Here is a 23,504-nt window from a genome sequence, read left to right as displayed (position 1 = left end):
TTTGTATTTAAATCGTCAAAATGACGTAGTATTGGAAGTTCTATACCTAATAATATATACATGACAGTCATATATTCACTTTACCCATATATATATATATATATATATATATATATATATATATATATATATATATATATATATATATATATATATATATGCCTTATAAAGTATATTTGGTCAAATGTTGAATTTCAGGTCATACAAACCATATTGCGATATTTACAATTAGTTTATGCACTGAAATCTTATGTAGTCAATAAAAGTCAAAAGGTCAAAACTATGGGCGTCTCTTAAATGGATCATCGTTAAACAAACTCTTCAAAAACATAAATCAGTCAAAATTGAATCGGTATTTTTTCATATTATTCAGCCAATTGAATCGATCAACAAAGATACATTCTATATGACATCTCCTCTCTTAGTTCTGTCAACATGGTGTTACCTTCGACCACTCACCATCACCATCTCTCTCTAAAAAAAATCTAAAATCCATCACCACGCTGCCATCCCTCATCTTCTGTAAAAAAATCACCATAAACCCTAGATGAAGTCACATTCTCTGCTACCACCAGGGGTTATTGTTTTGAGTGGGCTCCTTCCCGTATATCAGGATTTCCCTATATCTCGGCTATCTGTTCATTATTCATATAAACCCCTCATACTCTATCTTTACTCATAAGAGGTAAAATACCCCGATTCCTCTTTCTCTCTCTTTATATCTGTGGGTGTCTCAAAAATAGAACCAAATCTCTATGATTTTGGATTTCACAGATCGAACAATGGCTTATTTTCCCAGGTTGTTCTTCACATTTGCTTATCTGAAACTCTAAAAGGGCCTCTAAGCTCCTATTTAAGCTTTCTTCATCAATGCAACAACTTCAACCTACATCTTCCAACCCAGGTAAAAGATATCAAAACTCACCGCCTATTCATTGTTGTTGCGTTTCTATTTCTATTTTGGAATTTTTTTTGTTTGAAAGATTTTGTTTTTAGGATTTTAATTAACCATGATGACTAATCAGTGATATCAATACAAGCCTGTTCTTTCTTGATTTCATTTATTCATCAATTGTATATTTTTGTTATTAAATTTTTGAGTTTCATATTTTTATTCTAGATTTTCTACCAAGATCAATACGAAAATTAACTTTGATTCTAGAATTTTTGTTGATGTCCATACAAGGTTAGGTCTATCAAGCTTTCTATTAATTCCCATTGCATTGACATGCATTCATGTCTTTCTTTCTAATTTCCCATTTTTTACTCCAAGATCGGCATTGGTGATGATTGTGTCCCTATTCCAGTTGGTGCAACCAATATATGGATCAAAATTTTGCTCATGGATTGTGATATTGATTCAGGTATGGATACAAAACCTTGACTTCTATTAAATTCCAAAGGTGAATTTGATCATATCTTAATAGGGGTCTGCTTGAAGTTTGAGTATCTGATCAAATCCCTGAATTTGTTGAAGCTATAGCTTTTCTTTCAGTTTAAATGAGTGTCTTCAATATGTTTGTTAAAATGTCTCAAAGAAGATTTTATTCTAAAAAAATAGTTAAGATTATGGTTTTATTGTGTTGGTTGTGTACTCATGTTAAAAGTATTGGTTGTGGCTTTTAATTTGCTATTAAGGCATTGCCAAAATTCAGTCATGGTTTGTTAGGTTACCTTTGGATTCACAATTTGATAAGAAAATCTGATATATTCTCTATCAGTTCAAGTCACACAAAAGAAGATGAGTATGAGGATTTTCACAATAGGTGTTTTGCATGCCTTTATCTCTATATGATTATACGGTGTTACAAGTGTTTGGTATATTCAACAACTTTATTCGAGCATATGATGAAGAGATGCTAGAAATGGAAGTAGAGGCTGACACGTTGGATTTGAGTGTCAACCTTTTCTTGAAAACAAACATGGAATTGTGATAAGTACGTGAATTTATTTTTAGATTTTGACTACTTGAATAATGATATGTTTGATGTTCTGTTTTTCTGAGGGATTTTGCGGAAGTTTGCGAGAAAAGTAATTGGAAAGGGATTTTGGTTTACAAACGTTTGGGAAAGGTGTTTGGTGAAATTGTTTCTTAAAGTATGAGTATTGTATGATATTTTACTTTTTCATTTAAAAGACTATCAAGTAAATATGAAGTATATATTTTATATGCCAACTCTAAAATTAGTATATAATTTTTACTACGTATTTTCCAATTCACGAGGTGTGTAAAGATGTTTCATGAGGTGTGATTTGTATATGTATGTTGTATCAGATTTTTTTTTTCTCTCTATCTATGTGTGTGTGGAGTGTCGCTAAGAAAATAAGTAAAACTAATATTTAGATTTATTTAGTGTTATTTTTATTTGTTATGTATTATTGTATCCTTTTTGGTGGTTTGACATGTGTTATTTCGAAGCTCTTGGTTTCGACTTAATAAAATTCGTTGTGGCATTTGATTTTGTAAAATATATGATTGCTTTAGGAGAGTTTATGTACTTGCAATATTTATAAATTCTATATTGTTTTTGTAATAAATTAAGAATGGATATTTTCTTTTGTAGAGAACTGAACGATTATAAAATACATGCATTTGAAAGCATAGATATAATAAAGATATACTTTTTATTATGCGATGAAAGTAATAGCTTGATCTAAGCATAACAATTCCAATTTTCATTCTACAAGTATATATAACAAAAACAAGTTTTTATGTGTATTTTTTATATGTAACATTCTACGTTAACAATATTGGATATAAGAAAAGGTGGCAATATGCTCAAAAGTAGGGGTGAGTATTTGGTCCGGACCGACCGTACAGGACCGAACGGTTCGGACAAATTTGAGAGAACTATAGAGAAATGTGTTGACGGTAGACACGACCTATTGAGAATTACTATGGAACGAACGAAAAAGATCGCTTAACCATATTGGTCTATAACGAACACTAGTACAAAAATCACCTACGGTCACATTTTGCCTGAAACAGACCTGCCACACTTTCATTTGTTTCAGTGACCAAAGGTCATTAATAAAATTCTAGCCTAGCTTCAGATACACCTTTTATTGATTTATGTGACCATTGTATAATATTTTAAAACCTTTAGCGACACTCTAATAAAAAAATGTGACATTTACTAGCCACTATCGAAAAATGTAGCTAAATGTGACCAACTGCCATGACATTTCTTTGATTTTTGGAATATTTTTGTGATTCTTTTTATTTGACATGATAGACACATATATGGTTATTTGAAGCAATTGTTTATGTGTCATAAAGTTTAATTAGCCACATGAATTTGATGTGGCTAAAGGCTAATATATATGGTCATATAAATTATTTTGTGTGACCAAAGAGTAGTGTTTATTAGTCACTAAAAGAAGCAAAACTAGTAACTATAAATATTTTATGCCCACGGTTTAAGTTTATATGTGTGTCTAAATGTAAACAATGGTAATGTTAAAACAAATATATATAAATATACATATATATATATATATATATATATATATATATGTGTGTGTGTGTGTGTGTGTGTGTGTGTGTGTGTGTAAGACTATTAGTAGTTGATGGTCACGGTTTAATTGCTTATGTATGTGAAAAAAAAATAAACAATGCTAATGGCAAAAGAAAAAAATATTTGGCTATAAGTAATTTATGGTCATGATTTAATAAAAAAAACATAGGAATATAGTATTTTATGGTGACTGATTAAGTTTTTACATGTGTCTAAAAGTAAACAATGTTCATACTAAAACAAAAAATATGTGACTGTTGGTAGTTTATGGTCATAGTTTAATTGTTTATATGTGTCAAATAGTAAACAATACTAAGAATAAAAGGTAAAAAATGTGACTATAAATAATTTATGGTCACAGTTTAAAGGGAAAACTTTGGACTATAAGTAATTTATGATGACGATTTAAGTTTTTCTGTGTGTCAAAGTAAACACGATGGTAAAACAAAATAATATGACGGTTAGTAGTTGTTGGTCACATTTTAATTGTTTATGTGTATTAAAAAAATAGCAATGCTAATAATAAAAGAAAAAAGAACATGTAACTATAACTAATTTATGATCATGGTTTAATTAAAAAACGTATATAACTATTTTATAGTGACAGTTTATGTTTGTATGTACGTGTAAAAGTAAACAATGGTCATACTAATACTAAAAAGATATTACTATTAGTAGTTTATGGTTACATTATAATTGTTATGTGTATAAACAAATAATAATAATAATAATAATAAAATATATATATATATATATATATATATATATATATATATATATATATATATATATATATATATATATTAATGATAAAAGAAAAAACTGTGACTATAAATAATTTTAGGTCAATTTTTAACAAACTCAAAACTTTTCACTACAATGGTGATTGAACTTTACATTTTCTCTTTTCTATATTATATTTATATTATATTGAAGAGTAAATTACACGAATAGTCCCTATGGTTTAGGGTAATTTATGCATTTGGTCCCTAACTTGTTTTTTTAGCTTGTAAGGTCATTATTATTTGTTTTTGTTACGCGTTTGGTTCTTGTCTTACCTAAAAAGACTACTTAGCCCTTGATTTTTTAATTTATTTAAATAAACACACTCCCAACCCCACCCCCTTACCTTATCTTAACTACCCCATCATTTTTCTCTATTTAAGTAAGTCCTTTTAAAAAAAACAATGATCAAGTGTGTAACAAAAACAAACAGTAGTAACCAAACACATAACAAAAACAAACAATAGAGACCTTCCGAATTAAAAAAATAAATTAGGAACCAAACACGCAACTTATCCCTAACCATAAGGACCATTCGTGTATTTTACTCTATATTGAAATTTATTCTTGGATGACCTAAGGTCATATAAATGGTCCATATGTAAAACCAAATTATATAAAATGTTCATGTGTAGCAGCAAGAAATAAAAGTTACAGAAATGGTCACTACTTAATTTAAGATTTACAAAAGCTACCCTAATAGAAAATGTCTAAAACGAAATTACAAGAATGGTCATTGTGTACTAGTAAAATTACAAAGTTCTATATAGTTGTATAATAGATTACAATATCTCTGCTAAAAGAAAAAAAAATGACATAAAGTTGTGTGTCGTAAGTTTTTATATATTTAAAAAAAAATTGACATATATTTTGACATACAATCACAACAAACGTTACATTTTTATAAAACTATATATATTTATGAATATACTAATATTAGAACTAAATCACATTCAATATTTCATTATACAAAGAAATATTGTGTATACAAAGAAAGACAAATCATTACACAAAAATTATAGTGTAATATACAAAGTCGTGTAAACTTGGTGACATAATAACACTTCATTTTCCTTGTTGGCAGCCACTATAGGTAGTGGTGGTGTATTGGCGGTTGTAGGTAGTGCAGAAGCAGTCAGAAGTGGTGGAGTGGCAGTCAGAGTATCTTGATGATTGCTTACTTGAGGTGCCTACAAACTGTGAAAGTGAATAAATATACATAACAAATAAGAACAATAAAGACTTTCAGAAAACAATGAGTAATTGAAATATAAGACAAGAGGTCTAAACCATCAGTTATGCACTCAGAATTCTTAAAGTTGGGACGTGGTATAGGTCGCCACACAAAAACTGGTGTGCGGGCATCACAGCCTTTATATCACTGGATCCTTTCAAAACTTGGGTTAACATGGAACACTACATTTAGCTTCTATGATTTCACAATTTTACCACAACCCTGTAGAAAAATCTATAGTTTGGGGAGATATGACGCCATCCACTTTCAAGAAAGATAAGAAAAAGAAAAAAAAAACTTACTTTGCATCCATTCAAGCAGTGAGTTTGATAACAACCAATAATCTAATGACCTGTTGTCCAGTCATGCCCAGTTCAATTACAACAACAATCTAACAGTTTACATCTAAGCTAAGGGAGCGATTTCAACCCATATATGAAAGAACTACATGAAGGTCTAAGTGGCAACTAAAAGTGGTTACCTTCTCAAAAGGATGATTTTTCTGAGCTCTTTCACGCCAACCCTAGCAAATATTCTATCAGGAGCTAATTCACCATCAAAACTTATATTTAACATATCAATTCCTACTACCAAAAGAGGTTTGATAAGATAATAAGCATGTTGAATATAAAAATAAAATCAAATTTGTTTTACACTGAACATAAAGCTAATCAACTAGATGAGTGCCCACTCCATTTAGTTGAATTGTATGTGAAGTTAAATAACTTACCACATGTACTAATTAGAATAAGACAAAAAATGTGAAGTCTACCTTGCATGTCGAGCCAAAGAATGAAGTTGTGCCTTAAGACTTAAGAGCTAGGACTCTACGTTTAACCCAAACTAGTTAGGTCCTATGTGCAACTTACCCAGTATCCCTTAGGCTTTGGGGTATGGATTGAGTTTGACTACTCGTGGTGCCTATGTGGCACCTCTACCCCCAATGGGGAGTAGGTGTGTTGTGGCGTGATACCCACTACGGAAGAAGACGATAGTTATGATTGGTGGAGCATTTCATTGTGTCTATCTATCTCACTTCACTAGTGAACACCATTTCCACAACCTAGTGGGTTGGTTGTGGAATGGTTAAAATAATGACGTGGCCTTTCTTCCTTCCCTTCTCACACGGTTTTCTCACACGGTGATGATACCTCCCAGCCTTATATCTTTCCAAGATGGACCTGACCTGATATGCTCCACAAGAAAGAAACAACACACCAAGATGGATTCACCTAACATAACAATGTTTGATAACACCATCCTGCATCGGTGAATGCTTGATTACACCAAAAATATTGGTACTCAATAGCCACACTTTTATACTACGGCCACATGCTTTCATATGATATAGCCACTAAATTTTAAAGTGGTCGTATGGTGCCTAAAATGGCACGACCTTCGGTGACACTTCCAATGAAAAAAAAAGTGAGGCTATAAGCATACGGTCACAGTTTTTTGGTGTGACCATAACCCATTTTTGTACTAGTGGAAATCGGTTCGAAAAAATTGAGTCAAGAAAAAGGTGGCCTAAAGAGGTCGAAAGTAAAGTATCCGTCATCTGGGAAAAATTAACTAATATTTGGAATGAAACTATTAACTAATCTATCATGTGGAATTCTTGAACACACCCAGTGTTAGTGGTTTATCCCCTCATTACCTAGGACAAAAAGTTGGATGCCTACTAATAATGTTACAAAATCTAGACCCATCAAATGAATTGTGTCACGACACCTGATTGATATGTAGAAGTTTCCAGCATAATGTTATTGATATTGAAATAATTGTTGGTCAACATATTGGAAAGATGGTAAGTATTTCTCAATGTCTGTCTGAAGATGACATGTTTTCATTCAAGCCGAAGAGAAAACAATTTCCAATTTGATTGGGTTTCGCGATGACAGTTAATAAAGATCAGGGGCAAACAATTCCAATGTAGGTGTTTATCTTCCAGAATCTGTTTTCTCGCATGTCCAACTTTATGTGGCATTGTCTAAAGTGATATCACGTGTTGATACAAAAATGTCAGTGAAGTCTGACGAATAATTCAACGACAGTGATGTCTATAAATCATATGTGGTGCATAAAGAAGTGTTGTACGATTAATAATCCCAACTTTTCATTTTTAATTTTTATTGATTTTGTTTCCACTAACATAACTCTTATTGATAATTGTTTAGATTAGTAAATTATTTGCGCAAAATAACTAATTTGTCAGTAGAAACTAATTTTTGAAAAATATATTCGTACCATCGCTTAGCGCGGGTAAACGGCTAGTGTGTGTGTGTGTGTGTGTGTGTGTATATATATATATATATATATATATATATATATATATATATATATATATATATATATATATATATAATATACAAATTTAGTCAAGACCGAATTTTAAGAGGTACCAGGCTTATTGCTATATATACAACCATTTTATGCATTGAGAAAATAAGAATCTTATTTGGTCAACCTAAACCTTAAATCTTGATGCTTTTGACCACAACACATTCCCTATCCCGTCCAACAAAAGTGAATCTGTCAAATTTGAAACAACGTTTTCCCTCATGTCCCGGGCCCCTCAACCCTGAGAGATTTTCAATGGTTCATATATAATTGAATTCTCTCATGTTATCATTTTTTGAAATTTTTAACCCCCTTTATCTCGCCCATAGTTTTCTTCCATAAATACCTCTTCCAATCTAAATACCAAGTGACAGATTGTTTTCAGTAAGCATCAACTCTAAAACCATTGAGATGATAATCTCAATAATCTGCTAGGTGGTTTATGTCCCAACATCAACGTGTTTTTGGCCCCGAGACACTTCAAATCAGATAACCATGACATATTCACCACTGTCACACCCACATCCCATTCCTCCTCTGCTCCACCTCCTTTCGCCTTCACCTACATCGACCCCTAATGACAACACCCAGGCCCGACCCTGAGATATTGGAGGCCCTGTGCAAAAAATAAATTAAGGCCCCGTACCTTTTTTGTAAAATATTATTAAGGAAATTTTTTACCGCTAAAGACAAAAAAAGTCCATTATTTTATCAAACAAAATTTTTATTGTTTATAATATAAATGAGATTTGTAACATGCAATTCTATTTTAATTAACTTATTAATTATTATTATTATTTTCTTCTAACTTTCTTTAGTAATATAATATTAACGAAAATTATCAATCGGAGGCCCCTTACGATTGGAGGCCTAGTGCGATTGCACACTCGGACCACCCCCACGGCCGCCACTGACAACACCACCACTGTTTCTACTGCTATATGAATGTTCATAAATCATAAAGGTGAGATTTCTTATGTTTTTGTGCTTTTGAGTTTTCATCATATGTTCCGTTTGTATGATTTTACAGGTGCAGATCTAAGTCGTCACTCCTTATCCACCCCCAACAACATGCCACCGTATCAACCGTCCTCACCACCATCCATCACTGCACATTCATCTAGCCCTAAATCATCGTCATCACCACCTACAACCGCCCACTGCCACCCTCTAACCACTTATATCTAAACACCGAATTCATCATCGCCTTCAATTCTCCATTATTTTTTTTGTTTGTTATTTGGTAGCTTAAATTTAGTGATTTAGGGCGTGTCTGACATAAGTAGCTGTTAGCTAAAAGCGAGTAGCGGGTAGCTGGTAGCATGTAGCGGGAAGCTGTAGCTTTAATTTGTTATATGAATGTTTGACAAATGTAGCTGGAAACTTTTGAAATATATAAAATTACATAGAGGACAATTGATTAAAAATAAATAAATATATAAATATAAAGGAGGTGTAGCAACGTGAACATGAACTAAATCAATTGTAAGATTAGTTTCATTGATTATAGATTTTAAAGATTGACAGATCTTCGTTGATTTTCCAAACTTATTCAAGTGACCATACTACAATATAAGTGAAAGCACATAGCTTTTTATTGATGCTTAATAAAAAAAACCATTCATTATTAAAATCTCTTACTAATACATTGTATTTTTCCAATAATAATCTCATATTTATTTTTGGCGGACATCCAATGAGGTTCTTGAAAGACTATGGAAAGGTGGCACCCTATGCTCTAATCCCCCCACGTTGATGATTAATTTTCAAGGGTTTTGGATCAGCAAATGTAGTTTTTCTATAGACATTAACACACACAAGCATCACTAGTTCTAGCAGAACTGTAATGCTTATCTTTAATGTGATTTAATATCCTCTTATAAACTTTTAATCATATATCTCCTTTCTTTAGTCATAATTATATGTTTATTCAGGAATTTGTAAGTTTTTTTTGCTTTGACAATAAAAACATTTGATCAAGTATTGGATGATGCATCTCTTTTTCCTTTAGGGAACACTTTAATATGTGATGAGGCCAAGCATCCCAGTTGGTCAGGAGAGATATTTAAAGGTAAAACTTTTATGCATTTCCTTCATTGTTTTTTTTTATTGAGATATTTCCTTCATTGTTATAACACTAATATCAAAAAAAGATTTACAAAATTGTGTTTGATGTTTATTGTTGTTGTAACTGTTGAGGGGATAACTGTTGAGGGGATTTTATAACAAAGGTTGATACTGGTTGTACAAGTGGTGGAATGGAAGCAAGGTCACATAAATGGTATGATAAAATGAGAAAAAAGAAATTAGAGGGTTCATATATAATGAGTTTTTTCTAACTTACCCTTCTTTTTTTCCCATCTTAACAACTAATTTTGTTTTTGCATGGTTCAATATTATTGATTCTAAGAATTATAAAGTCACATTTTCCTTCATCAGATGTTGAAATTTTATTATTGGTATTTAAGCTACTTATGTGGTGGGTGATTTTCTTTATATATCACTAAGATATAAAATTGAGAAATTTGCATGTATTGAGAAGTTTGGACCACTCAATTTATGCACAATTCACCAGCGCTAGGAAAGAGGTATGCCACTTTCTATATATCTGATTGTGAGTATTACACTGTCTGTGTATATCTGACTTCATGATTTTGGCAATTTTTGCCCCTCCTTACATCAGTGAGTTGATGTCAAGGCTAGAGGTGCAACACTATAGGAATTTCCACCAATCTAGCAAAATTTGAAGGCAAATATGCATTTTGATCTTACATGTATGTATCTATGTTTATAACTTTGGTTTTCAAGTTATAAATATGATGGTTGCTTTTTTATGTCTTCTATAGGGTATACTTAGTTAGTCTAACGATAGGGAGCTTCGATGAAATTCATGAACTTGATAGATCAACTTGACTCTTTCCACGTCTACATGCTTCTGCTAACAGAGAAGCAAGAGAAATTAGACTTTTAATTGAGTTCTAACATTTTACAAAAAAAAAAAAAAAAAAAAACATGGCTAAGTGTGAAAAATACTTAAATATTTATTTGCTATTTCTCTTGCTCTGATTTAGGTCATAGGAGAACACCTTGCAGTTGTTAATCTCTAAAAGGACATCTCCAACTATTTTTTGTAGTAATTGTAATTGTACATCTATTTTTGTGTAGTGATTGTTGGTTTAAACGTTTTCTACTCTAATATATAAACATTATGTGTAGTGATTTTTGATAAATTATTTAGTTGATTTATATAAACTATTTCTTGAGGTATATTCAAATTTTTACATGTAGGTATGATAATGAAGAGTATATCTATGGGCTGAAAGATTATGAATATTAGAAAGTTGAAAGTAATGTACAAAAACTAGGTAATTGTTGTTAGTGTTCTTGGTTTTTCGCTGGGCACAAAAGGGAAAGGGTGCATTGTACATTTAATATTTATTTAACTAATACAATGTAGAAACTATCAAATGAATCAGGTAAACATAGTTTTTATTAACTATATATTTTTGACCTTTTTCGAAGTAAAATTTAAGCTAGGGTGGGAACATGTTAGAAAAAACTTGGGACTGAAGGTGCAAATTTCAAAGCTATACCTTCACAGTGAAGGAGAGCAACAAGTTAAAGTGATGAAATGGGCTGTTCAGTAAGCTAATAGTCACGTGATTATGAATGTCGATTTTTCTATAAGAAGACGGCGATGTGAAAAATTTTGGACTATTAATAAATTTTATTTAAGAAAAAAATAACACACACACAAAAAAAAAAACAGATTTGACATTATAAGTCGGGGAAAATATATTTTCGTTTCATCCGACACAACAACATACTCCACCGAGAAAACAAGCCGCGTCTGGTTTGCATATTCCTTCAGCAAAGCCATTAGGATTGATCGACAAAGCCCTGCTCACACGCTTCTGGCAAAATTCATCGCAACTTTTCATTTTATTGCAACATAATTTTGTGCAAAAATCTAATAAAACAGAAGAAAAAATTATTATAGTCTAACAATAAATATATGGTCTGTAAAACATATACATAAAAAAGCAACGTAATAAGAAATTTACTTTCACGCGCATGAGTTGAAACAAAAGAAGCAAGTATAAGAACCAGAAGACACGAAACAAATTTTATGGATGCCATCTTCTAGTCTGCAAGTTTTCTTTCAAAAAATGCTTTATTCTTTTTCAATAATATAACAATTAAAGGGTTTATATAGGACGTTCATGATTTTTTAGAAAAGATTGATAAGAATCTTAGTTATAATTAATCGAATCCACCAATTATGACATTAAATATGAAATCTTGCCTTACTATTTACTAAATGTTCTAGTTCTTAGGAAAATATCATAATGATTTACTCTTTAAAAGTCAACTCTCTCTCTCTCTCTCAAACATATATATATATATATATATATATATATATATATATATATATATATATATATATATATATATATATATATATATATATATATATATATATATATATAGAGAGAGAGAGAGAGAGAGAGAGAGAGAGAGTTAGGATCATGTATAACCTATAATTATTGTGTGAATGTAGGACTAAATGTGGTCCAATTATTTGATAATAAGATTATAGTAATTTAGTTAATTAAATCAATTATCATAAAAATTAATTCCTATAATTTTGGAAACTTAATCAATAGATTATAAACAAAATCCATAATTTTGGGATTAATCCTTATTAATCTCCATACCATCACCGTCATCGATATACCTCTCTTTTTCTTTAACCCTACAATTCGATTCCTATGCCCCCTCGTTGCTGCAATTTCATCGTGGTTGTGGCGAAGACCGAGATTCTTTGACTCTATGACCAAGAAATTTTGTTCGGCCAAGCAGTGATGTAAAGACGACGTGGGAAACGTCATCTCTGAGAGTTTCAAGAATTGTCAATGATGTCTTTACAACTCTATAAGCTTCTTAAATATTGTTTCATTTTTTGGATGCATCACCATTCATGCAGGGGTTTGTTGAAGAAAATATATCAAGATTTCTATAAGTTAAAATTATGTGATTGATATTGTAGGTGGTGAATAAGTAGATGCGAATTGTCAGATTCTGAAAATAAGGGTAAATAGAACCATGTCTGACAAGGATCATCTTGACAAGACACAATTATATATGGTTATTCTTGTGATATAAACTTCACTGGTATTTCTTCTCCCCTACTTATTTCTTTACACGCATCCCCATTGATCATGATTAAAAACATTGTCCATTGTAAGTTTTAGTAATGCTAGCCAATACTTCCACAATTTACCTATAACTGCAATAATAGTTCATATACTGAAGTTACTAAAGTGAGACTATGAGTGAAAAATGATAAGTGTTTTATTGTTCATCAAGCTTTAAAGTTTGAATCTTTAATGGTTATTGTGTTCAAAACATGAAAATATTCCTTTTATGTGTTTTATTGTTCCACTGTTGTGATTTTTTTAACCGCAACATCGTTTTCTAAGAGTATCTACTTTCTTTCTTTTTCAATCATGATTAAGCACTGTAGAGCATGCCATTATTTTCATGTCATGACAATTAAATTTTCAAATCTATTTTGCAGTTGTTTGAAGTTGAACCGGACGACCTACAATTCGATAATTAAAAGGTATGATTGTTAGTGATATTATTTAAGAAAGCATTCTATGATACTCTATAAGAATGCATATTCTTTTGTGATGTTTCTAAATTTTTTAGAGTCATGCTTAGGATATATAAAGAAAAAGATAAACAAAAGTTGATGATTCGGTTCTTCCTTTTTATTGTTGATATATTCTTTCACATGTGATAAAGAAACCTCATTCTTTTAGAATGTATATTATTCAACATGCATTTGTAGTTTTTAGAACGCATCAACAAATTATATTCTGATTTGTATTAATTTTTGTATAATTATCAGGAGAATGTGTCAATTTTGCAATTATAATGATTATTATTTTGATGCAAATTCTTATTATTTAGAAAATATGCAGTCCTATTCTACAAAAATATTTAGGTCGTATGAAATCTTTTTAATGATCTTGTATTCTTTTAGAATTTTTAGAATGTTAAATTCTAAAAGAATAGAAACACAATAATAAAAAAAAGACCAAAATAATGAAGGTATTCTTAAAGAATTTCCAATATGCAAAATTTAGTATACAATATTCTTAAAGAATGCACGCAACATTAAAAAAATCTTCAAACAATTTTACTAATAATATAAAAGATACGGTTGTTATTAAAATGTAAAAGATATAATTTTATTTTTTTGAAATTTAATTTAAATAGCATCCCATAATATTCTTACTTGCTACAAATAGTTATTAACCAATTTGACTAATTTACTCCTACAATTAATTAAGTGTAATTATCTAGTAATGATATCTCATGTTAATAACATGTACCCTACGATCACAACTCTTCATTTTTTTCGATCAAACGGATAAGAAATGGTCATACATTAACATAATATATATATATATATATATATATATATATATATATATATATATATATATATATATATATATATATATATATATATATATATATATATATACACACACACTAGTTTATAACCCGTGGGAACCACGGTTACAAAATTAATTAAGTTTTTTTAGTGAAAATTCAAAGTTATTAATCAATTATTTTAAATAAATTATTAATTAGGAGATTTTTTAGTTATATAAAACTATAATTATTGATTTTAAATAAATATGTGAAATTATATCACTTTATAATTTGTATTAATTTTATTTTAATGCTGTTAATTTAATGTAGATAGAGTGGGAAATTTAAAATTTAAAATAATAATCAATAGGTTGACATGTGGCAAGTATTAATTAGTAGACATAATATGGTGACACATGACAAAAGAAGAATAAAACATGCATTAATTAAGAGGTTTAATAAGATGACACATGTCAAAAGAAGAATAAAACTATTCTTTTATTAGGATATGAAGATGAAGATATATATATATATATATATATATATATATATATATATATATATATATATATATATATATATATATATATATATATATATATATATAGCCTAGGTTGTTGTAAAAGGTGTCCATGGACACCCTTGAATTTGGAAAATTTTTAATAGATTATACAACAAATTTCATGTGGACACCCGTAGTAACCAATGTTTTGAAAACCAGACCGGATATCGAACCGGTGATAGTTCAATTGGTCCAACCGGTTGGACCGGTCCAAAAAACCGGAAAAACCGGATATATATATATATATATATATATATATATATATATATATATATATATATATATATATATATATATATATATATATATATATATATATATATATATATGAAACGTGTGGTGTGTTGTGTGTAAAAGACTAAATTATATATGTGTTTTTATATATGTATATAATAAATATGTAGTGCACATATTAAATACGTAGGTACGTAAGTAAATATATATAATATGTGTGTGAGTTGTGTAAAAAAGAGACAACGCAAATATATTTAACTAGAAAGGTGATCTCCGCGTTGCGGGGTTCGGAAGGTGTCGCTTTTGTGTGGAAGTATAGTACATTGTTTCTAATTGGTAGCTATAATAAAGTATGTTGCTATTGTCTACGTTTCGCCCATTTACAAATATACAAATATGTTGTAGTATGATATTATATAATGACCCCTTTGTGTTGCAAAGTAAATAGCAAGTGCGGCAACAACACCCTACCTCTCGAATATTAAATAAACCAATGGCTAAGGCTAGGTTATGACCAATACGAAGACCCTATAAAAGAAACATAAACTGTATAAAAATATGGACAATGTTTCAATACAATTTTCTAAAAATTAGTTGAGTATTAGTAATCGTATACCTACAAATCAACAATAGACACATTTGCGGTAATGGATCAAGTAGTATTGATGCGAAAAAACAAAAAAAAATCATCTTTTGACCAATTTACCAATCAACTTGCATCAGCTCCTTTTACCCCAGTAGAAACGTCATATGTTCTTCCTCCGTCCAGGAAACTCCTGCAATTTCATAAACAACCATCTTATACTAGTATCACTAATAATAACAATACGAATAATGTAACTGGTACATCTTAAAAGAACAAACTCTAAAATTAACAATTTTGATTGAATTTATGGCTTGTTCATCCACACATTTAATTTGAATGTTCTAAATTGCATCAAGATTATAGGTCACAGTTTCTGGTTTTAATTAGTTGGAATGGTAAAAAACAAAAAAGACATACACATATGTTTATCTGCTATTGAGGTAACTTTGCAACAGAACTTCAGCTACAAACAACAGGAAACACATTTAATAAATGTAAAACCATACCAAAACCAAAATATTATCTGGAAAGCAAAACATATCCTTATTAGTAACTAAGTATGTCGCTGTTATGCGATAAATATAAAACTTTACATAAAAGAAATGCAAGTATGTTGCTGTTATGGGTAAAGTTAAAAGTATATTGCCCTAAAATTTAAAGTACATTGCCCATTTTACTAACAATTGGAATGAAACTTTTAAAAAAGTAGAATAAATAAACTGACCATATCATGTTTTTGTAACAACCTAATAGGAGGAATATGGTACTATTCAGCATGACGAATTGGCGAGTTTCTAGAACAGCAAAAGATTATAAAATCAATAAATAAAATAACCATATCATTTTTTATTATAATATTTAACATATTAATCATTGATGAAAATTCAAAGAGAGGAAAACATTGTATGTCCTTACCATGGTAATTGGTGACAATATGCCCTTCTTCATCCCAAAAAAATCCTGAACCATTGCCTTCTGGAATCTGCAAATTATCTATATATCAGATAAAACAACCCCGTGTAATCATTGATATCTTTTTCAAAAAAAAGGTGGAATGATATTTGGGTAGTTTAAAAAAAAAAAAAAAAAAGAGGAGTGCGATGCTACGATCAGGGTGATGTTTTAGTGCCAACTTTCCGGTATTCAAGTATAAGGTACATATATAATGGAAATTCCTTCTTGCAATGTTCTTCAATGTTAGAAGGTTGAATATGCATTTACCTTAGCTTATTGGATTGATTAAGAATTGAATTTTCGTGTAGTTGAGATATGAGAAGAGACAAGAATCTTCTAAGATCTCTAGCCGCCTGCCCATAGTCTCTAATCATTTCATATAAACTCGCAATGTAGATATTGCCTGCATTCAAGTAAACATAAATCTTTTTGAAAATTCATGATTTGGTAAACATTATGCACATTAGGAAACATGGTCCATGTTAGCAAAACATGGTGCATCTTACAAAACCTTGAGGTACGTGGATTCAAGGACAATAGCAAAAATACAATTTTCAATGGCATCGTAATTTGAGCAAAAGTTTCATATGCTTCAGTATGGTTGTAGAAAACCAATGGTTGCAAAAGGATGTGAAAGTACAAATATTAAAGAAAATCAGAATTGATAGATTAAATGAACATATACCTGATATGAATATGTACAGATAGTAGGAATACGGTGTTAGAGAGGGAAGCAAACAACATTAGAGAGGGAAGCGTGTGTAGGAGTCTGTAATGATTAACAACACTGTAGTTTCAATTATGTAGAACAAAATTGGGAAACAATTACAATACCGTTTGCTTCCCCTCCTTCCATTAGATTTAGAAGTTAATCACTTATAATTTTTGTAAAGCAGTACTAATCCAGTAATATGTTTTTGAATTGTAACATCCCAAAAATACGGGTCAAAATTTTCATTTTTAATTAAGTGATTTGCAAAACGTTTGTAACAAAATATCATGTGCTCATAACATTTAATAAAACATGTCTCGTGACCGTAAACCAAAACGTAAAACATAATAATATCAGAGTGCAAATCCCAGAATGACTCGTAGTGCGGAAAACAAAGAGCGTGTGTGTGATGAGCCGCTACCGCGCCAGCTCCTTCCCCTTGACTGAAGAAGTACCTGAAACAAAAACTGAAAACCGTAAGCACGAAGCTTAGTGAGTTCCCCCACTGTACCACATACCATATAACCACATAACATACTTATATTGTCAGGCATATCTGGGTGCCTGACCTACCCCTTTGGTCCTCTCGACCGGATATTGACTAGCATATCTGGGTGCTGGCCTCCCCTTCGGTCCTCTCGACCGGATACTGACTAGCATATCTGGGTGCTGGTCTCTCCCTTCGGTCCTCTCGACCGGATGCTGGGGACTATTTCACCCTTACTACTACCACATAACACATATCACATAATCTATCTAGCATGGTTGGGCATGACCGCCCCTTCGGCCCTATTGACCGGTAATCTGGGGACTATCTCCCCTACTGTCACTAGCACATAGCATCATATCATACTAGCACATAAACATATCACAGGTAGTAGCAACTCTAGATGAATATCACAGAGACAATCATCTAACATACAACTCCTACTGGTGGGCCGGCATTGTGGCCGTAGACCCACCGCTACTGGAAGGTAACTCACCTCGAAGTAGCTGCTGATTTAAGCGAGAACTGACTGTCTACTGTTGCTGCTGCTGTTCCGGAAGTCCTCCGGCTATAATTCCCACAAAACGTTCAGTCAAACACCGCTAGTTGTACTTAGGGTAAAATGACCATTTTACCCTTGACCAGGTCAAAGTCCAAGTCAAAGTCAACTTCCAGTTGACCCGACTCACCGATTTGTCTTGCCAACTTGTTGAGTCCCTACCCATTTGATTGACCTTAATCCCGACTCTACTCGTCGAGTTAGGCATTGACTCGACGAGTTCTCCTTCTAAACTGATGTCCAAAAGTCCTTCATCCTACTCGCCGAGTTGCATGAACAACTCGTCGAGTTCATCTTCATCCGATGAACACTTTATGCTGAGACTCGCCGAGTTGTATGAACAACTCGCCGAGTCTGTTCTTGAGGTAAGAAGATTGCCTTGGACTTGCCGAGTCAGGGCATTGACTCGCCGAGTCCCTCCATGGATGAGTCTGGCTTCCAACTCACTGAGTCCTCCCATGACTCACAACTCCACTCAACAAACACGAAAAGGGGAAAATCTCGGGGACTCGCGACTCGACTTGCCGAGTCGTTCACATGCAATTACTATATACTCGGTTCTGCTTGAATCCAGCTCATACCATACATAGATCTAGGCTCTTAGGGTAGGTTTTACACGTAAAGTTTCCAACTTTATGTGTATACATGCATAGGATGGGGATTTAAGGCTTAATAAAGGCTAAAATGGTAGATCTAAGACATTCAAGCGATTTACTCCCATAAAGGCCATGGATCTGAGCTTTTGGAGTTCAAACCTGCCTAGATCTAGAGGTTAATCAACTTATTACAACCCCTAATCCACAACCAAGCTTGGAAATGGATCAAGAAGGACTTTAATGGTGCTCTAGGGAACTTAAAGCATAAAAACAGAAGGAAACTGAGTTATACCTCAAGGAATCTCTGAGATAATCACCAAGATCTTCAAGAAATCACACCAAAACACTTCAATCTCACAAGAAAAGGGGGTTAGGTCAATATAGGGTGCTCTGAGGGTGAAGGAGTCGGGCTTGGGGTGCATAAGGTTGATTTAAATAGGGTGCAAACCCTTGAAATTAGGGTTTCATCCAGTCAGGGGGGACTCGCCGTGTCCGGAATGTGGACTCGCCGAGTCGCCAACTTAAACGTGCTCAATATCCCGGCTCTACTCGGCGAGTCGGGCCTACAACTCGCTGAGTCCAAGGCTAAAAAATTTAAATAATTAGATAGGTCATACGTACCAGGAACCAGGTGCTACATCAACCTTGGAGAGGAAGATGTTATAATTTATTCTTCAATATGGAAGAAAAACAAAAAAAAATACTTTAACCAACTGATGATCTGTTTTGATTCCTCGAATTACAGCAACGCCAATAACCTGTTCACTTATAGTTATAACAAATCTTACAGTAGGCAGGCTAATCTGTAATCCAACCAGATTAGAAAACCTAGCTCTAAAGACTAAAGACGAATTGTTGTTTTTATTAATCATATTTATGTACAGATGAAGCACATACCTCTACTTCCAGAAGAGCACGGAGATCACATATTGAGATCGTATTATAAATCAAATTAAACCCTAGGAGTTATAAAAAACCTGAGAAGATTTTTGGTGGTGATGTGTGGGCTTTAATGGCAACACCAATCGAACTACCTCCTGTAATCTAAATTCCCCTGAAAAAAAACAGAAGGATACAACAAAAAATGATCATATATACACATAAACATCAGAACAAAATGTTACCTCTTACACTTCCAGATTTGATTATATCCTTGTACGTTTCAGTCTTCTGATCCTAAGAACACCAAAATAAGTAGTTGAGTTGAGTTTCAATTGACACCTGTCAAAAACATCAAATACATTTCTGAAAAACCAACTTTCAACATGAAATGTAATTCTTTCCACTTCTATAAAGGTAAACCAAATTTTCGTATGTATTTTTGCTTCTCAGCTCAATCTCATTCATTTTAAGAAAGTACTCATACACCAAGTTCTATCACCTACTTATTGTCTTAATAGTGGGAGTCAGGAGCATGGAAAACCTGAATAAGAACTCGTAAACCCTAAATCCAACAAACATACCAACTACACCAGTAACAACAATGGATCGCGCTACCATCATAGGAATAGATACACCACCTACTGCAAAATCACACACAACTGGAAAATAGTTAACATTTAAAGAAACAGGTATGGTCCTCAGCTTACCGATTCTTTCAGATGCGAGTGAAATCAGCGTAGCAGATGGAGCCGGGGTAGGTAATTTGGAGGGTATACGTGTATGGAAGCAAATGGTCCTGTTATTTGTTTTCCAAGGACCAATAGAAATTTAAAAACTTTAAATTACCTCATCAATGACAAAAATCCTTGCTTTCTTTCAGTATTGTCTGCGATGGTCCGCACCGCCACCAATGAGCGTTTCCCTCTTCCTAAAGCCCTAAAACGAAAGGAAGAGGCCTAGTCGACATAAGGGTAGGAAAACGACCTCGAGACGAAGATGGAAGCTTCGCTCGGTTTGAAAATGAAGAAGGTTGAAGACTGAGCAGAAGCAGCGGGGTGAGTCGGTGGAGACGATCGTGAGCAGCGGCGTATAGGTCGGTGGTGGTGAGAGGGTTTTGGGTCTCAACCGTGATGAGTCCGATGTTGAAGATCGATGATTCAGTAGGTGGGAGGAGAAGATACAGATAAGTCGTAGGCGAGTCGTTGAAAGTTAGACGGAGCAAAACCTCAGACGACGATGCTTGGGAGCGGCAACAGACATTAAATGGAGATTTCTAGAGCGGAGCAAGGAAGTGGTAGAAGAGGAAACATGAAGAAGGTTGAAGACTGAGCAGAAGCAGCGGGGTGAGTCGGTGAAGACGATCGTGAGCAGCGGCGTATAGGTCAGTGGTGGTGAGAGGGTTTTGGGTCTCAACCGTGATGAGTCCGATGTTGAAGATCGATGAGTCGGTAGGTGGGATGAGAAGATACATATAAGTCGTAGGCGAGTCGTTGAAAGTTAGACGGAGCAAAACCTCAGACGACGATGCTTGGGAGCGGCAACAGACATTAAATAGAGATTTCTAGAGCGGAGCAAGGAAGTGGTAGAAGAGGAAACATGAAGAAGGTTGAAGACAGAGCAGAAGCAGCGGGGTGAGTCTGTGGAGACGATCGTGAGCAGCGGCGTATAGGTCGGTGGTGGTGAGAGGGTTTTGGGTCTCAATTGTGATGAGTCCGATATTGAAGATCGATGAGTCGGTAGGTGGGAGGAGAAGATACAGATAAGTCGTAGGCGAGTCGTTGAAAGTTAGACGGAGCAAAACCTCATACGACGATGCTTGGGAGCGGCAACGAACATTAAATGGAGATTTCTAGAGCAGAGCAAGGAAGTGGTAGAAGAGGAAACACTCATAGAGTGTTATGAGGCGTTGGGTTTCTGGAATAGTGAAATGAGGAAGGATCGAGATGAGGCAGTGGGTTATACCGGATGAGGTGGGGGTGGTTACCATGGTTGAGGAAGTGTTTAGGTAGAAAGGAGGGAGTATGAGGCGGTGGGTTTCGGTGGATAGTAGACTATACCGGAGGAATAGAGAGATTTCCGGAAGGACGGATGGAAGGATGGAAGAAAGTGATGTGTGTTGAGTATAGGGTTGGTAAAGGTAAAGCGGTGGAGAATAAAGCGGTGACCATGGTATGAATAAATTAACAAAGTGACAAAGAAACAAAAATAGAGGGACCGGAAATGTAATTTAAGGGACCAAAACTAGCAAAAATATCTCAGGTTTACTGTTCTTTTTCTCCACAACTTTAATATATATAATAATATGTATGCAAATTTACTTGTAAAGAAGCACTACTATAAACAACAAAGGGACATGGAAGTAATCTCACATCGATGGGTGAAAAGAAGTACAAGGCAAAGTCACTTTATAAAACGGAGTATCCCCACAGCTTAGACGACCAAATCAAAGCCTCGTTCAATAAGCTGGCTCCTTTGAGCCGGCTTGCTCCTTTGAGCTTGAAGCGAGTAAGTTAAGTTGGTTCCATAAACCGGTTTAATTGCGGTCGCACCATACTGGTTTTTTACGGTTTATAAGAAAACCGGCGGTTTTTACTGGTTTGGCATACAACGATTTTTGGGTGTTAGAAAACCGGTAACCTTGCCGGTTCCTGGTTGAACCGGCCGGTCCGGTCGGGTTTTCAAAACACTGGTGGTAACACAAAATGGATACATGTAAATTCAACTAAAAGCCAAACAGAAAATGATCAACCACACCGTAAATTTTATATTAATTATCGATCTTTTATGAGGCTATTTTAGGAGGTTAGGTTGTTGGAAAGTAAAAATCTAAATCTTTACTATATATAACATAATCTTTTCTAATCTTTCAAACCCGTGATATATAACATAAAATAATATCATGAAACACAGATGAAAAAAAGAGTGAAATTGGAAAAAACCCTAAAAACAAACTTTAGAAATAAGGGTAAGCGGAAACCGCCACCTCCGGCCGTTTTCTCCGGTGGACTTCTGCCTACTCCGTCAAAGCTCTATCCACATTATCCGCCACCAGAGATTAACCAGTCGCCTGCGTTCCATTTTCTCCGGTGAGTTTGTCTTTAAAATATCACCTATGACTTTGACATTTTTTCTCTCATGTTAGTATTTATTCCCTGATCGATTTTAGTATGCTTGAGTCAAAGTCTACAACTATAGCATGAAAATTAGAGGCACTGTAGCACACCTTTAATTGACAACAAGCTTTCTTTTACCTTTGAACTTTTTATTAGTTTTGTTTTGTCTTTTTCCAAACATTATTTTCTTTGGCGGGTTATTTAAATTTGCTTATAATCATATTCATAACTTCAATCAACGAATTTATGTTAAATATTTATTTGTTTATTATATCTTTGTTTATCTATCGATGTATATGATGTTGTTTGTTTTTATTTGGTTAATTTCAAATATTTATATTGATTTATCATTTATGTTGATAACTTTGTGACCATTGCTCTTTATTTTATTTTAGGCTTAATTACATTTTTTTTTACTCTTTAATTGAATACTATTGTATGGCATTTATTAGTATTTTTTTAAAATTAATCTTTAGTGTTAACTTAATAATATA

The 23,504-nt window shown here is 33.0% G+C and overlaps 2 long non-coding RNA genes across 30 annotated transcripts; one reads left to right on the top strand and one right to left on the bottom strand.

Moving 5' to 3' along the window:
• The first annotated feature begins 376 nt into the window (after positions 1-376).
• Positions 377-2,176, top strand: LOC145073646 (uncharacterized). Of its 3 annotated transcripts, XR_013691477.1 has the most exons (5): positions 377-685; positions 800-904; positions 1,121-1,186; positions 1,274-1,364; positions 1,722-2,176. It is a non-coding gene; the product is annotated as an uncharacterized LOC145073646 (long non-coding RNA). The 3 variants fall into 3 exon arrangements; XR_013691476.1 differs by lacking the exon at positions 1,121-1,186; XR_013691475.1 differs by having other exon boundaries at positions 1,121-1,364.
• Positions 2,177-15,345: 13,169 nt separating this feature from the next.
• On the bottom strand, positions 15,346-22,310 carry LOC145075101 (uncharacterized). Of its 27 annotated transcripts, none has more exons than XR_013692324.1 (8): positions 19,637-22,310; positions 19,308-19,361; positions 18,357-18,428; positions 16,929-17,828; positions 16,623-16,689; positions 16,432-16,501; positions 15,738-15,897; positions 15,346-15,649 (listed from the first exon to the last, which is right to left on the bottom strand). It is a non-coding gene; the product is annotated as an uncharacterized LOC145075101 (long non-coding RNA). The 27 variants fall into 27 exon arrangements; XR_013692333.1 differs by lacking the exon at positions 18,357-18,428 and having other exon boundaries at positions 19,308-20,069; positions 20,140-20,236; positions 20,401-22,274; XR_013692316.1 differs by lacking the exon at positions 18,357-18,428 and adding an exon at positions 16,125-16,170 and having other exon boundaries at positions 16,454-16,501; positions 19,308-22,307.
• Between the last annotated feature and the right edge of the window lie 1,194 nt (positions 22,311-23,504).

The sequence above is a fragment of the Lactuca serriola genome, chromosome 9 (genome assembly GCF_051521515.1).
Source record: "Lactuca serriola cultivar US96UC23 chromosome 9, Lser_US96UC23_V15, whole genome shotgun sequence".
NCBI lineage: Eukaryota > Viridiplantae > Streptophyta > Magnoliopsida > Asterales > Asteraceae > Lactuca > Lactuca serriola.
Note: the sequence above shows the minus strand (reverse complement) of the source record. Positions and strands in the feature narration are given on the sequence as shown.